Source organism: Phalacrocorax carbo, chromosome 4 (assembly GCF_963921805.1).
Source record: "Phalacrocorax carbo chromosome 4, bPhaCar2.1, whole genome shotgun sequence".
Classification (NCBI taxonomy): Eukaryota; Metazoa; Chordata; class Aves; order Suliformes; family Phalacrocoracidae; genus Phalacrocorax; species Phalacrocorax carbo.
Window position 1 is genome coordinate 38,480,966 of NC_087516.1, and position 17,148 is coordinate 38,498,113.

At 37.2% G+C, this 17,148-nt stretch overlaps 1 long non-coding RNA gene across 1 annotated transcript in view; it reads right to left on the reverse strand.

Moving 5' to 3' along the window:
- The window catches only part of LOC135313265 (uncharacterized), a 542,083-nt gene that overhangs the window by 318,961 nt on the left and 205,974 nt on the right, over positions 1-17,148 (reverse strand). The gene's annotated exons all lie outside the window — the stretch shown is intronic.

A 17,148-nucleotide genomic window follows, 5' to 3' on the forward strand; every position in this document is an offset into this window, starting at 1 on the left:
GTGAATCGTAACACACATGACTCAAACAACAACTTGATGTAGATTCACCACCACTCCCTTGGCCCCCAAATAATGTTTTAGTATTCTATTTTATGGGAGAGGTTTATCCTTTATAATTTCATTTTAACAGATTCTCAATTTCAATCCTAGTGTAAAAGAACAGCACCATGTGTGGCAATGCTCTGGTAATAGCATTCAGGACCCCCAGAGATTAATATTAAGTACATAAAAATCAGTGTTAACAAAATAATTTAATGATCTTTGAAATGTTTTGAGATTATATTTTATGATCTTTCTTTGTTGTGTGACCAAATCAAAGCTCTACTTTCTAAATTAAACAGTATTTTAACAGTACTAACAGATTTTAATAGCTCTCTTACAAAATTCCATGTTAATTTTACATACTAGTGTGCAGTTGTGAGACCCGCTTTCTACTAAAGCTAAATCCCTTCTCTTCAAAAGTTGCTTGAATATTTATATATGCAGAGGCTTCAATAATTTATATTTCTGACACCAAGCCATTATATGACCCACTGAAGAGACTTAATTAATTGAATAAGATTGTGTCTGTGTAGAAATTATTCTAAACGTGCTTCAAGTATTCTAAATTAGAGCTTGCAATTAAAGCTTTACACGTTATATTGTCTTATGTAATTCTACTGTTCATTTTAGAAGAGACAGCCTCAGCTGCAAAAACTGCATTGATGTAAGCTGAGCTCAATTAGTCTCTGATATTCTGCCAAATTGCCTCATTACCTGTCATACTAACACATACTGACACTTTCAAAACTAAATTCTTTACATACACATTATTCTCTTCCTGCAAGACAGTTTGGTGAGTAAAAATACAAACATAGGAATGTGATTTACTCAGAATATTGGCTACCTGATGAATCATCTAGCTTAAAACAGGTGATAAGCAAGAATAATTTGTACCCCATTCTCTGATATTTAGAACTGTTCTAAGCAAAACATTTTCTAAACCCTGCATAACAGTTGTGGACAAATTAGTTGCTCAGCAAATTCACAAGTATTTAAATAGAAAGTGAAACTCACAGGTGTAGAATGCCCACGTTCCCAATTGCTTTTACTCACTTCTGTATCCCATTTGAAAGATCATAGATGTGAGACACTGCCTCAGCTATGGCATTAAGCTCCGACAAAACAACTGTTGAAAGGCTGACAAGCCTGCAGAGCCATTTAAATTTCAAAGTCAAAAAGACTAGGTCTCCCTCTTAGATATTTACTATATTTTGCTGTTCAGTATGTAGAAGAGTGCAATGTTAAATGGGCAGTTTGGCAGACATACCTTCAGTTCATTTGGTTTTGGCTGAATCAGTGTAATAAGGGCATTCCATTAGGAAAACAGGCTGATAAAAGGTCTTGGCAATACACTGCTCTGTGTTACACGTTGCGGATTTGTTGAACAATATTACTTAAAAAGATCGGCTTTCTCAGACTCAAACATAAAATTCAACGTGCCCTCCACTTCCTTCCCAGAAATACTCCTTAGTTTCTGAGGATATGGGCACACAGAGAAGACAGTGTTGGGAATCTCTCTTTTGGTATTTTATCAGTTTGAATCAATTCGAACTTCTTTTGATTTTTGCAGGAAGATATTCCTGTAATAGGCCTGTCTTAGGGTAGGTCTTGCAAAACTTGAAGAACCCAGCTCTGCCTTACAGACAGAAGGGGAGTGATGACCATTAGTCTCCTAAGCTGGAGGGAACAAGATTTTTGGTGCGCACCTTTGAAGATACAGATTACATAGTTTGGACATTGCACATCAGATGCGTTTGAATTACCTCTCAGATCTTTTTATTCTGACCATGCTCATGATGGGTTTATATCTGTAAATAGATCCGTAAAATAATCAGAAATCTTTTCAAAACTGAAATATAAATAAATACCTCATAGGAATAAGGTTTGAGGAACCTTGCTCTTGAGAGTTGTTTTCCAAGTATGGGAGTTTATAACAAAACCAAAAACAACCAACCAACCAAATAAGCAAACATTTTCAGGAAAACTGAAAATATTCCCAAATCCTGCATATGAAGTTCTGAAATTACACAGAGATGGAAAAAATACTATTTCTCCCTATATTTCTCAGTACTCTAAATAGTAAGTTCTGCATAGGAGAGAGATCCATAACTTACTAGCATAAAACCAAAAAATGGAATATGAACTGGGGATTCAGAAACAGCATGAATAAACTGGGTTTGGGGGCCATTTCTGAGTTCACAATTGTTGGTTACTGTTGTGAATTCTGCTAATGTAAGAGAATTTTTGCAACAGCTGTTATCCTTCCCATCATATTAAGTGCAAATATCAAAGTTAAACTGAAGGGTAAGACCCTTATCAATGTTACTTGCTGCTACTGTAAAATATTATGGCAAAACTTCTAAAACCTCTAAATATGTTTTTGCTTGATGACATCACAAGTCAAATATAAAGGAGAAACCTATTTTCTTGAAATGTTTCTCATGTAGTTTGCCTTGAATACTGATCGCTCTTATTATGCAACAATCAACAATCTGACCATCTAATTTCTGAGGCTTAAAGCACAATTAAATTGTTAATTTGGAAATAGAGGAAATACATGGGCATATTTTCCTTCGATTCCTAGCTAATATTCTCTCGCAGCAATTAATATTTAAGCTTCCATTGGGGGAAGGGGGAAAAGCAGATCTAATGTACTTAGTATAGCTGGAGTATGAAGTAGCTTTATGATTTTTCCCAGTGAAATCCATACCAATTTGAAGCATTAGTGTATTTTGACACAGATCTCTCACTACCTCTCTTGTTTGTTTATTTTTAAACCTCCATTGATTGTAGCATCTAAGTGGAAGCTTGAAAATAATCATTTCCCCAATACCCTTTTTGTCTTTTTCCACTCAGCAAATATTAGACTCTCCCCAACCCTTGTGTTTTGAGTAAGCTGACATTACAATTGATGCTTTTGATTTTTTTAAAAAAATGCAAGCCAGGTATAGCACCTATCTTGTCAAATATCTTAGCACATGGAAATCAAACATAGAAGACTAGTTTTGGGAATAGCATTTGTTAATTAACTGTTGCTGCAAAGCCAACACGAGGAGTGCCAAGCATTCATTGTATATTTTATTAGTGTCTGAAAAACTTATGGCTTTGTTTGTCTGTTATTTTGAAGAAAATTATTGGAGATGGAGTGACAGATTAAAAAAAAATATATTCAGAATTTGGCAGGCTTTCACCATAAGAAAAGAGCAACTTTAATCTACAATACCATCCATCATTTTAAAATGCAATACACTTGTAAGGTGACACAAAAAGAGGTTTTGGCTTACTCCAAAATCACCACAGTGTATTTTATCATTGAGAGTGCGATTTTTTTTTTTTTCCAGATACATACCCACTTTATACACACACTTATTTCTAACAGACATAACTATGTATATATGAATGTGTTACCCTCAAATCTCCTGATTTTCCTAAGTGCATGCTTTGGTCTCTTCTTTGGTCTTACAGATCTATGCTCAAAATGCATTTTTATCTCCACTAATATTTCCCAGAAAAGGCATGTACCTACATCCTGTCTAATCTGACTTTATTTTCAATAGGACTTACCACAAATATCCAATAAAATTGTCTTTCAATAATCATGACTGGAATCTGGACTTTTAGACCTCGACCACCTGCAGAATTCTGTATTTCTGTGTGGACACGTATAACCCATATCAGAGGCACCCTTCTGGACCTCATACTTACAAACATACAAGAACTGATTAGGAAAGTGAGGGTCAGGTGCAGCCTTGCCTGCAGTGACCATCAGATGGTGGAGTTCAGGATCCTGAGGGAAGGGAACAAGGCAAAAAGTAGGATCACAAGCCAGGACTCCAGGTGACTTTGGCCTGTTCAGGCAATCTCATAGGATACAGTCCCGGAGAGGAGTCCAGGAGAGCTGGCTGATTTTCAAGTATCACCTCCAGGCTCAAGAATGGCTTCTCCTCATGAGCAGGAAATCAAGCAAAGGTGGCAGGACGCCTACTAGGATGAACAAGTAGCTCCTGAGTAAACTCAAACATGAAAAGAGCATAAAAAAGTAAGAAGAAGGGGCAGGTGACCCAGAAGCAATGTAGAAACACTGTCCAAGCATGCCAGGACAGCGTTAGGAAAGCCAAAACCCACCTGGAGTTGACATTGGTGGGGGACAAGAAGTGTAACTATTTAGACTTCTGCAGGTATATCAGCAATAAAAGAAAGCCTAAGGAAAATGTGGACCTACTGTTGAATGGGTCAGGATGCTGACACAGGATATAGAAAAGGCTACAGTGTTCTTGCCTGAAAAATTAATATCCCAAAGTTACACTATTTGTATTGGTATTTGCCTCCTTATACTGAATTTTGGACTTAATTAATAAAAAAAAGGAACAGATTTTTTTTCAATAGATATTTTACTTAACATGAATCCATTTTCAGTTTGGTTTTCATGTTGCCAGGGAAATCAAACATTGCTCGCTTCTGTATGCCTGAAATAATTTTCCCTAGTTTTTTACTTTAGTCAGCAATAAAAGAACAATTACTCACCCAATCTCACTAAAGCCTATACAGAATATTTGTGATCATCAAGAGGCCTGGAATCATATCACTTGCTGCCCTATGTCATAGGTTGTCACTGGGCATAAACAGGGTGAATCAGGCCATTGAGGACCTGTAATTGCATTTGCAACCTCTGCAGGAAGTAGAGATTGTGAATATCAACCTTGCGCCCAAGCCAACATCAGAATGAGGAGCATTACAGTAATAAGGTATAAATTGAGACTTCTTTCTAGCAACTTCTGGTCTCTGTACCATGGTAATTCAGCAAGTTTTTAAGTCCAATATTCTGGGCAAATTCCAGATCCTTTGTTTCATTAAAGTATTAAACAAATCTAATAGCTTTATAGAAAAAATTTCTATTAATTTCATATCCTCAGTCATTGAAAAATACTTCTGAGAAGCACTAGGAGAATCTATTGTATTCTATGGTGTAATGGTGTTATGTAACGTAATATTATTTACAATCTTTGCCTCTCTACTATCAGGAAGGAAGTTATTTCAAGTATAGTTTACCATAATTTCTCATTACACTATGAAAGAGGCAGTGTAAGGGAATTAATAGTTGAAAAGAATAGATATGGAAGTTACATAGGCAGTTGTTGAATTTGTTACTGGCTGACATGCTTTTACAGATCCCCAGTATTTTCCAGTTCTTTGTTCCTACCCTTAAAGACTATTATAGTGTATTATATGGCATTCTTACAGTGGAATCATTTTAATACTTCTATATCGTATGTTTAAAAAGTAGAGTGAAAATATAGAATGCAGACATTTTAAAATTACATATTTTGCTTAGTTTTGTCTATAAATAAAGTCAACTTGCCTATTTCCAAGTTGTCTATAACATCTTGAAAATTTTAGACTATTAAATAACTTCCATTTATTATTCCTAAAAAGGTTTACCTTAAACTTACGTTGGTTAAGCAGAACTATTCAACCACCCACTATTACAAACCTGAAACTAAAATGTCAAAAAGTACACTCTTTTTTATTCTTTCCCTTGTTATTCCTATTGTTATAGTAAAGGCACCTTTATCAATCTTTTTTATCAATTCTTTGACAAAATTCAAACAAAAAGAAGCAAAGATAAAGTTCTCAGTCTTTTAGAACAACACAGAAAGTATATTTATGGCAGGCTTTCCATCCATTCCCTTCCATTGCACTGGACAGATAAAATAGTGACAGTCTTTTTTCCCCTGCCTGTACCTTCAACTGCATTACAGCAACTTCCCTGGACTAAAAAAAAAAAAAAAAAAAAGTAATCAGATGGAGGGAATCCCTATCTCTAGGCAGTTTCCTTATACTTCATACAGTGATTCAATAATTTCTAAACAGCATATTAGCTCAACATGATCCTTGAAAGGGCCAAAAAAAGGTATGGCAGGTGAGGAAGTAAAAAGCAAAAGCAGGAGGACGTTTCCGTCACAGATATATTCAAGCCTTCTACAAACATGTGTTTGCAGAAAAAACAAGACCATTAGCAAATCATTATGTCTCAGAATACCATTTTTTATTTTGACCAAATGCTGCCTGCTAAAATAAGGCGACTGGGATGAAGATTCTGTAAAAAGAAGTAAATGCCAAAGCCAAACAAGAACCATACAGAGCTTTAACAATATCTGGTGGTAAGTGTGCCCTCAAAAATCACAATTCAGTTTTCAGTTGACCCAAAGGGGGTCCTCTGTTTAATATTATGGTTCCTCAAACACATCATTCCATAGCAATGCCGAATTCTAAAAGGCAGTGAGGAGGCTGGGGTTTAATACATGCAGAAGTTTTGCAAAAGTCCAGAAAACAACTGTATCACTCCTGAATCAGTATAAGAGGCATTTTTAAGGCTTATCTCGCATACCCGTACTTCTGAGGTTGTGCCATTGTTCAGTTTATGGTAAAACAGAAACAGAACACAAGAAAAGCATGATTCTTTAACCTGATCTTGAGGGCACTCAACTAGCCACAGCAAGTTCTTGGCCCTTGTTCCATCTTCAGAACTTCCAACATCTACTCTAATGGATTCCAATTCCTATTGTAAAACTTTAAAAAAGCTACACTTCAGAGGTGGTTACGAATCGCTTTGTATTATGCTTTATTTTGAAAAATGTTACACCCTGAAATACTTTTCCAAAGGCTGTGTAACAGGCAAGCTATCAGAAAACACTGGCAAAAGCAAGATGGAGATACAGGTTTAAAAGTAAAATCTGTGCTGCAGATGATGGTGGTAAACGATACTGATAAAGACTCATGAATTATAGTGTTTTGATAAATGTCAGAGAATCAACATTCTACACAGAATTTTAAGGGACAAGTTTACTTTTTTAAAATTCGCACAAACCAAAGTGACTTTTCTCATCACTTTCATTACGTACACAATGGAGTTCTTTAAAAACACTTAGAAACAGCATTCAGTTGTAGATGTTCTTTTCTACAGATGAACAGTCAAAGTGCTAAAGTTCCTGTAAGCAGAGTGAAAAAAGCATCCCCTCACCATAATTAGCTGAACTTCCGGTGTAATTGAACTGTGGTCCATTAAAGGGATATTATAGACAGGAGCGGAGGGGAGGAAGGAAGAGAAAGGAAGGAATAAAATGAAACAAAACCCAACTAACCTGATAAGAAGTAAAATTTAATTAGAATTTGAGAAAAATAGACTTGATTCCTTATTGAGTCCTGAAGCCAAAAATGCAGTATACATTCCTGTGTTAAAATACAATTATTTTTTTCAACTATTTCTTTTTCTCCAGGCTTTCTATGTAAAGCTGGGACTAGTAAATATGCTTCTATTTTAACAATAGAATATTGGTGAAAAACAGTAATTTATTTAATGCTTAGAAGAAATTGGTTGTCTGAATAATGGTTAAAGCCCAGACCACTATGCGATGTTACTTGACCATATCACAACAGTGCCACTATTATTAGTAGAATACATTCAGCAACTTTCACTGATTTCAGCGGGAGATGATAAGTGCTTAACACTTCTAAATGCAAGTGCCGTTATTCTGGCATACAAATATAAATGTAGGAATTTAGTTTTATGCATCCATTGTTTAAAATGAAACCTGCATAATCCAAATCTCACTGTGCAATTACCACAGTGCAAAAAATAGCATATGTTCCCCTCACAGCAGTGCCTCTATAATAAACTGCCATGCACTTTTAACTGGAAAGATTATCCCTTTGTTAACACAGAACTTAAATATCTTCTGATGGCATGAATTTTTCAAACAAGCATGACCAGATTTTATTTAATTGCATTTCTCAGGGGCGTGTTTCAAAGAAGTGATAATTCAGAAATGTCTGAAACGAAGTCAGTGAAAGTCAACATCACACAACTAAAGGGTCAGAGGACATGCCAGTTTCACAGAGCTGTTTAGCTTATCAAATTTAGCCACAGCAGAACTACATGATCCTGCAACAGGGAAATTATATTATTATGCTTTGAAAAAGTTTTTAAACCCCTAATGCAAAACCAGATTATAACACGTAATAAAATCACATACACCCCAAAAAATAAAAGGAAAAAAAGGTTATCGTAAATATTTTAAATACTTATCAACCAAAGCATGAAATAAGAAAATGTACTCTCATAGTGCCACTAACACAGTGCTCCAGCAATGGGCCGCAGGCTTTGCAATATGCTGACCACAAGCGCCTTGTCAGGCACTTTTCCTGGCCTGCCTAGACCATTCTTTTAGCTTGTTTAGCTGTAACCAAAATTATCAATTAACAGTAGGCTGTTACCTACTTTGATTTAGCTTTTGCTTCACTTTGCACAGTTGTTAATGTGATGCCTATTGTTACAAATGTTCTGTAACTAAGAGATAGTAATACCAAGTACTTGTTCTGTGTAGAGCTGTCTATGGCCCTCCATTAAAATGCCAGCTTGGGGAATATCACATGGGATGAGAGCAGAAGCCTTAAAGTAGAGGCACAGATTGATACCGGAGGGTTACAGACAACTCAACCACAGTCAGTTACTGGTTATTAAGGAAATAAAATCTTGGGAGAGGGGCAAAACCAGTTTCAAGGGTAACAAGGAGAACAGAGAGCAAGAACCCAAGATGCAGAGCATGCTAACAAAAACACAATGTCCCCAAGCTGACACTGAAGAGAGGAGGAAACCTTAATCATAAACATTATAAATCCTTGAGAGAAGGAATCTCCCCACTACGAACATCAGCATTCTCCTGCTGGAGGACTTTGGATGGTGACAGCTCATCATAATACTGTCCTCTCAGACTGGCCTCAGGAGCCGGGGTGACCCTGGAAGGGTGAACATATCACTAGAGAAAGAGGTAGATACTAAAAAGGTTTTGTTTATTAGTCTTAAGCAAATCTAATTTGAACTGAAAGCATTACCATCATCACAAATTGACTATTAAAAAATCTTTGAACAAATATTTTAGACTCAAACAGATAATAAATTCTCTGCTTTTCATAGAGGGTGTGCTCCTTCGGCCTCACATTAACCGCAGTGGGTTTAGTGCAGGAGTCTGACGAAGAACTCGTACTACCTAGTCATGGGAGACAACCACCTGATTGTGATGTTGCCAGAGAGAAATTTTATAAGGAAAGACAAAGCCTGGGTATAGAAATGACATAAGAACTGCCTGTCCAACTGCAAAGATGTGTCAGCTGTGAGAGGCTCATGCTTTTAATGCTAAAGATCATTATAGCAACATAAATAAATCAAAATATGAAGGAAACCAATCACAAAAAAAAGTGTGAACTATGCCTTTACTGTTTACAGACTGCTGATAGGAACTGATCGTTAGGCTATGCATGTAATGCATGGGATATAATCAAATTATATAAATATACACAGAATTTTAGAAAAACTAATAGAAAACTAGCAGAGCCTGAATATTATAGGATAAATATACGCTCATTAAAATATCAAGACAGCAAAAATTATGATGTTATGTACAACAGTTTCCATTAGTTACACAGAAGGAAACAACATGTAATGCATCAACAGAAGCAGTTCTTGGCAGAAGTAAACTATAATGAAATACAAAATTTTATACACATTTTGATGACCAAATCTGAAACCCCGATACTGATTCAAAGCAGTATGTTTGGCATACCAGGAGGTATAAAAGACTGCTTCAGAAGCTAGAATGATTGATATTACCATTTTGTTTCTGTGGGTTACGGAATTAGGGAAAAAACCTAATAGGAAAATGCTACAACAAGCCTCATATTTAGGCAGTATGTTAAGGACTTTCATCCCACCCTATCTATGGAACAAGCAAGTCCCTTCAGAGGGAAAGACTTAAGTTTTGCTTTGCTTTGCTTCTTATTTATGTTTAGGTATGCACTATGGCTCCATTTCTTCCTGACAGACACTCCAGGTGGGTTACACAGTGTGTATGCAAAACCTCGAGTTGTTCGTACTACAATCAGTGAACGAGAGATGCACAATTTCTGAAACTTTGATGCACAACTCTGAAAAGAAAACCTCCAGGTACTAACAAGATAGAGAAAAGCAAACTTGTTTTCAGCTTTGTTTTGTTTTGCTCAATTGAAATACATAATAGAATGAATAAAGAAAGATAGCATGAGAATGAAATGTCAAAAACCTGGAACAGAAAAGCTCAGCCATGCATACTAACTCTCCTTTAGCTAGTTTACCAATTCAAAACTGGGGCTGTGAGGAAGAAGTCATTTGTTCAAAAAGAAGTTGAAGAAATAAACTGGAAAATGTAGAGGTTTTGAAATGAGGCTGTGTAAGTTTCAGGTGCCTCATTACCTGTGCTATTAAGCAATATCTAGTTACATATAGTGCTGCTTTGGCAATAACAATTCTGATCTCCATTTTTAAGAGTGCCAGAAGTAAACATTGTCAGTTGGGTATATTATTCTATCTCCTTAAATCACTTTGACTGGATCACAGCATTTGGCAATAATAATAATATAAATACTTCTTTTTTTCCAGGTAGAATAATGCAATACCTTTAAATTAGTCCACAGTTAAAGTGTTAAATTATGTGCCATAAAATAAGCACAGCTTGTCATTTATTCCTGATATATTGTTGAGTATGTTCTTAGGTTACTGACAGCTACAGTCCACAAATCATGTAACAATTTGAAACATATGACAGTCATTTTCTCAAGCCTTTTGTGCTAGCAGTTATTATATGGCATCTTAAAACTGTGTACCGGAAGGTTGAACTGTGAAATAAAAGAAAGCTCTAAGACATGCCTGTAACTGAGGATAGCAGAGTGTTTCAAAGAGGAACCCTCACTATTCAAGACAAAGAACAGTCAAGGGGGGGGATTCTGTACTGAAAAATAAAGCTGAAATCTCGTACCTCCAATTGGGGAGGAAAGAAGAGGTGAGAAGAGGGCAGAAAGGAGAGCATTTAGGGTGCAATTCCTCTGTAAGAGGCTAGAGGTTTCTCCAAGTTTCCTGCATCAGTGGGACTCAGTAGGAACAACAGAATCATTAGGTTGGAAAAGACCCTTGAGATCACCGAGTCCAACCATAAACCTAACGCTGCCAAGTCCACCACTAAACCATGCCCTTAAGTGCCAAGTCTACAGGTCTTTTAAATACCTCTGGGGATGGTGACTCAATCACTTCCCTGGGAAGCCTGTTCCAATGCTTGGTAACCTTTTCGGTGACGAAAGGACTGAAGGTCAAGGAGGTTTATGCTTTTTTGTTCCTGGGATTTGCAGCCGCTCCCAAAGCAGTCTGCTCCATAATACTTGCTGGACCTCATGTGCATAACAAAATTCAGACAAGACTACATGAAAATGCATACATTCTGAATCCCAAAGATAGGAGGGACAGTGGTGATAAATATACAGAGAAAGAAAGAGAGAGAGTGTGATTAAATAAGCAAAACCCCAGGAAGAGATGACCAGTTGCAGTAGTGTTGCATACTGTCAGACTGCTACTTGTTTTCTCCCAACACATTAAATTTTAATCTCTCAACTGGTGTGCCAAATGCCAACGTGAAAAGGCAGAATAGACTCCTGCCTTTTTGCGGTGTTGGGCAAGCAAAGTCAGCAGGAGAATTTCTATAGTGAAGCCCTGTTTCTTATTTGAGGATTTATGTAAATCCAGCTGATGAGACTAACTTGCCAGAAGCAGCTGCTTATATTTTTTTAAAAAGTCCCAAGTCCCCCAAAAGAAAAGACAGCAGAAGATTTGAGATTTATTCCTATTTTATAAAATTTCAAAAGAAGAAGTAATTTTCATAATAAGAAGCCTTATTTCATAGATAATGAATGAGACAACATTTCCAAATTTTTATACAGTTCTTAGCGTTAGCATGATGCTAGACTGTGAAGCTCAGAAATCAAAAGCAAACAAAAACTGAATAATTCTCCTCTCTGCATGAGTCAAGATAAAACAATTTAACTGTAAATATTTTGGACTGGTGACACTGAATCAAGTAGTGTCTGCATGTTGAAACACCACAAATAGAAAGTAATTGATTTTTTGTAAATCTAGATTATTTAAATAGGATTGAGTGTCCAAAGATAGGTCAAGGGAAGTCCCATATCACTATGCTAATCAGTAGCAGTCCTGGTTAAAAGGGGAGGTCCCAGATGACTGGAGGCTTGACAATGTGACGCCCGTCTACAAGAAGGGCTAGAAATTGGATCCAGGGAACTACAGGCCTGTCAGCCTGATCTCAGTAACAGGGAAGATTACAAAGTGGTTCATCTTGAGTGCGCTCACCAGGCATGTGCAGGACAACGAGGGGATCAGGCCCAGCCAGCATGGCTACATGAAAGGCAGGTCCTGCCTGACCAACCTGATCTCCTTCTATGACATGGCGACCCACCTAGTGGATGAGGGAAAGGCCGTGGATGTTGTCTATCTGGACTTCAGCAAAGCCTTTGACACTGTCTCCCACAGCATCCTCCTAGAGAAGCTGGCAGCTGATGGCTTGGACAGGTGTACTTTTCACTGGGTAAAAAACTGGCTGGATGGCCGAGCCCAGAGAGTTGTGGTGAATAGAGCTAAATCCAGCTGGTGACTGGTCACAAGCAGGGTTCCCCAGGGCTCAGTGTTGGGGCCAGTCTTGTTTAACATCTTTATCAATGATCTGGATGAGGGGATTGAGTGCACGCTCAGTAAGTTTGCAGATGACAACAAGTTGGGTAGGAGTGTTGATCTGCTCGAGGGTAGGAAGGCCCTGCAGAGGGATCTGGACAGGCTGGATTGATGAACTGAGGCCAACTGTATGAGGTTTAACAAGGCCAAGGGCTGGGTCCTGCACCTGGGTCACAACAACCCTGTGAAGTGCTACAGGCTTGGGGAAGAGTGGTTGGAAAGCTGCCCAGCAGAGAACGACCTGGGGGTGCTGGGCGACAGCCAGATGAACATAAGCCAGCAGTGTGCCCCGGTGGCCAAGAAGGCCAACAGCATCCTGGCTTGTATCAGGAATAGCGTAGCCAGCAGGAGTAGGGAAGTGATCGTGCCCCTGTACTCGGCAGTGGTGAGGCTGCACCTTGAATACAGTTTTGGGCCCCTGACTAAAAGGACATTGAGTTGCTGGAGAGTGTCCGGAGAAGGGCAACTAAGCTGCTGAAGGGTCCAGAGAGCAAGTCTTATGAAGAGAGGTTGAGAGAAGTGGGGTTGTTTAGTTTGAAGAAAAGGAGGCTGAGGGGAGACCTTATTGCTCTCTACAACTACCTGAAAGGAGGTTGTAGTGAGGTTGGTGTCGGTCTCTTCTCCCAAGACACTAGTGATAGAATGAGAGGAAATGGCTTCAAGCTGCATCAGGGGATGTTTAGATTGGATATTAGGAAAAATTTCTTCACTGAAAGAGTGGTCAGGCATTGGAACAGGCTGCCCAGAGAGGTGGTGGAGTCACCATCCCTGGAGGTATTTAAAAGACTTCAGGGCACGGTTTAGGAGACATGGTAGCGTTGGGTTGATGGTTGGACTTGATAATCCTAGAGCTCTTTTCCAACCTTAATTATTCTATGATTCTATAAATATTGCTGTAATTTAGCGCATATTTCATGTAACCTCCATATCAAATCCACATGCAGAGCAACAGACCTGAACTCTGTTCTCCAAATTTAACCGAGCCCAAACCAATTCTTTCCCTTTGGTTTACTGAGTCTGGAATTACAGTTCAGCAGGACAGGAAGAAATCACTGTTGCCCAGTATAATTCACTACTGATGATTATGGCCCTCACTAAATGGAAAATAAGATTTTACATTTTCTTGGACACAGAAAGGGAATTAAACTTTAGCCCTCCAACATTCTTGGTTATATATTGTATTCTGCTCACAAAGGAATATATAAAAATGGGTCTTCTCTTGTAATATTTTAAAAACCCATGAGAGTTACTAATTGCACTTGCAAAGGTCCTGATATAGTCAGTTATAGGATTCTGGTGTAGAGTAAGTAGAATGCATACTAATTGTGCCCTTCAGGGCAAAATCACCTATTACATTTTTAAAAAGGTAGCCTCAGTTCTATTTCCGAAAGAAAGAAACAAGGACAAGGTTTAGTCACCTGAATCACTTAGTAGCATTAAGGCTAAACCCCAATAAGATTAGAAAACCTGTCACTTCACTATCATTTTTACCACACCCTAGGATTTCCTAATGAGTAACTATATATAGGTAAACCTCTGTTCCATACATTCTTGACTGTGGATTTCTTTCTCACCACTTAACTCTTTTTGTGCACTATATAAGGAATGTAGGTGCCTACAGCTGGTTCTGAATACTAGGTACTGCAATGCCTAAGTGTGTTTATGAATCTTGCCCAAAGTAATTTTGTCTGTGAAATGACATCATCTCCTAAGTCACATTGATTTTTCTTGAAACTAGGCTCCCAAGTCACTTCAGTCCTTTGAAAACCACTACATAAGTCTGTCAAGAGCATCTTATTTGTTAAACCACAGACCTTTTATCTCTTTCACATCACAACAACTATTTCTGTCTTAAAGGAAGAGAATTATTCACATAACTGAAAATGGCAGTGGTGGGAACTCTATTTTTTTCCTATTACAAACATACCTGCTTGGCAAATGAGGTTTTAAACAAAATGGATGGTACATGCTTGAATTCATAATTCTTCCTAATGTGTAGGCAGTAAATAACAAGTAACTTAAATGCTCTAGTACTTAATATATGTGCCTTTAGGGAGAAAAAATGTAGGCAATAAGCCATATCATAAATAAATATTTAGCATATTTGCCCTCAAGGCAATTCCGCTACATTTTACCAGGAAGAGCAATATTTAAAGTGTAGAGAGGTTTAGCACAAACCAGAACACATTGTGCTACAGACAATAGTATTTAAATTAGCACTTATTTTTGTTTTTCAATTTTTTAGTGAAATTCAGAAAGAAGTCTCCACCAGTATTTTTTCTGAGAGGTAAAAAAAACATGTTTCCAAATTGTTTTATATATTGAAATGGCTACAAACTGCCTCACTATGCTAATGGAATTCAGGATAGAGCTATCTTCTTTGGAAGTAATTGCTTCAGGATTAAAATAGCATCACTGAAATAATTCACTGCAATGAAATTTATTCATTTTGCTTTAAAATTTCTGTAAAAAAATTCTGCATGTCCCAGAATTACAGACGAAAGGGGAAAAAACAGGTTGCTATAGCCACCTTTACAAGATATAGTGTGCCCATCCTTGTGTTATTCCATGTACTCATGAGATAATATGAAAGGTAGAGTAAAGTGATACTTGCCCTTTCATGTCCCTGTCTTTGGTTTATAACACTGCTGTCAATACTAGTCTTTGTCAAGGAAGAGTGCAAGATTGTATTTAACTCTCTTTTAAGCACCTCGTGTCAGGCCTGGAAGGCTCTATGTCTTTTATCTCTTGTCCTCGTTTCCTATCACATACATGTTGTATACATGGGTTCACTGTATTTGTGTGGGGAAATATATGCATATGTGTCAAAACTTAACTGGATAAAATATAACTACTTTTCATCTGAGGACATCACAGAAACAATATAAATTTAAAGTATATACTAAAATAAAGCTGATAGTTGGGAATTAATATTATGTATAAATTACAGTCATGCCCTAGATATACAAGGTAGCAACAATTGATGGCAATTTTTCTATCCCAGTTAGAATAATTTATAATATACAATATATCCTGTCAGGTACAATGTGCTGACATCTTTACATGAAAGGACAAAAAGAGTAATACATAACAATAAACTCCCAGGACAGCATCAATTAACACTGCCAGACTAAGCAGTTCTTCTTACTTATCTTACTGGAGTGGCTTATTTAATAAACAAAACAAGACTTCTCAAGAGGATTGTAATGTCATTAGTTGTATTCTTCCCTTCACCTCCTATGCTGAATAGGGCTTTTTTTTCACAGTTAGCCGTACCTGTCAGAAATGTGGCATGTATTTTCTCATCCTGATACTTTATGTCCTTTAGTGATGTTTCTCCTGGGCATCCTCAGTGGCATTCAAATAGGACCTTGGAGTATGGTACCCTCACACTCTTTTTTTAAAAAAAAAAAACTATGTTTTTTTCTAATTGTCCCATAGTTTTGCCTCCTAAAGTTCTTTTTTTCTATTTCTGCTGAAATATTTTCACTTACCCAACTCGCTTCGCCTGTCTTTTTTTTTTTTTTAAACTATGTTTTTTTTCTAACTGTCCCACATTTTTGCCTCCTAAGGTTCTTTCTTTTCTACTTTCATTGAAATATTTTAACTTACCCAACACTAAATCTTGGCAAGATCAAAGTCTATCTGAGGTACTTGGGAAAGTAACAAATTACCTCATCAATTATATTTCTATATAAAGAAAAGACCTGAAAAGAAAAAGCAAAAAATTGAACAAACTTGGCAACAGATCTGAACACACGAGAAACTCAGCCTTTTTGTAATATTATGATTCCCTTTATAATTTCCAAACTACAATAGACTACTGAAAATTTGGAGTTTTCTGATGAATCTAAGCATTGCAGGTTCATTAGAAGAATACAAAGAGAAGTTTGGTGGCACACTGAGGTATAACAAGAATGGCTTCCCATTTCTCACAAGACTCTGGGATTCCAATCAAGAGCAAAAAAATGGATTTCCAAAAGATCTTTTTGAAAGAAAGTCTAAAAAAACCCATAAAAAATTAATAAGAGTACCAGGGCCAGAATAGTGAAAGGCTGAATATTTCAGACATTCTTCTGGGACATAAAAACAGGCTTGAAGTCCTTGGTCTGTCACACCCCTTTCTGGAATACAGCATCTTCTGAGATGAGCCTCTGACTTTTTCACTCAGAATAGATTCTCCACCCTGATCACTAGGATTTTCTCTTGAGAAAGGTCAACCTACATGTTTTTGTTCCATAAGAAGTCCAGCACTCAGATCACATTTGGCACAATCCCCAGAAGCTTGAGGAACTTTTTCAGAACTTCTCCCTCTCCTCCATGAACACACAGGAAAAAAACTACACCCAGTAATGTCTATAAATCAGAAGCCATGTTTTGGGAGGCCAAGGTAATTATGGAAATTTCTTTTTTTAAAAAAACAGACAATGTTGAAATGTATAGCTAAATATTAATTAATACAGGAACTCCTATCCCTATCACTGTAAGCATTTAAGCATATG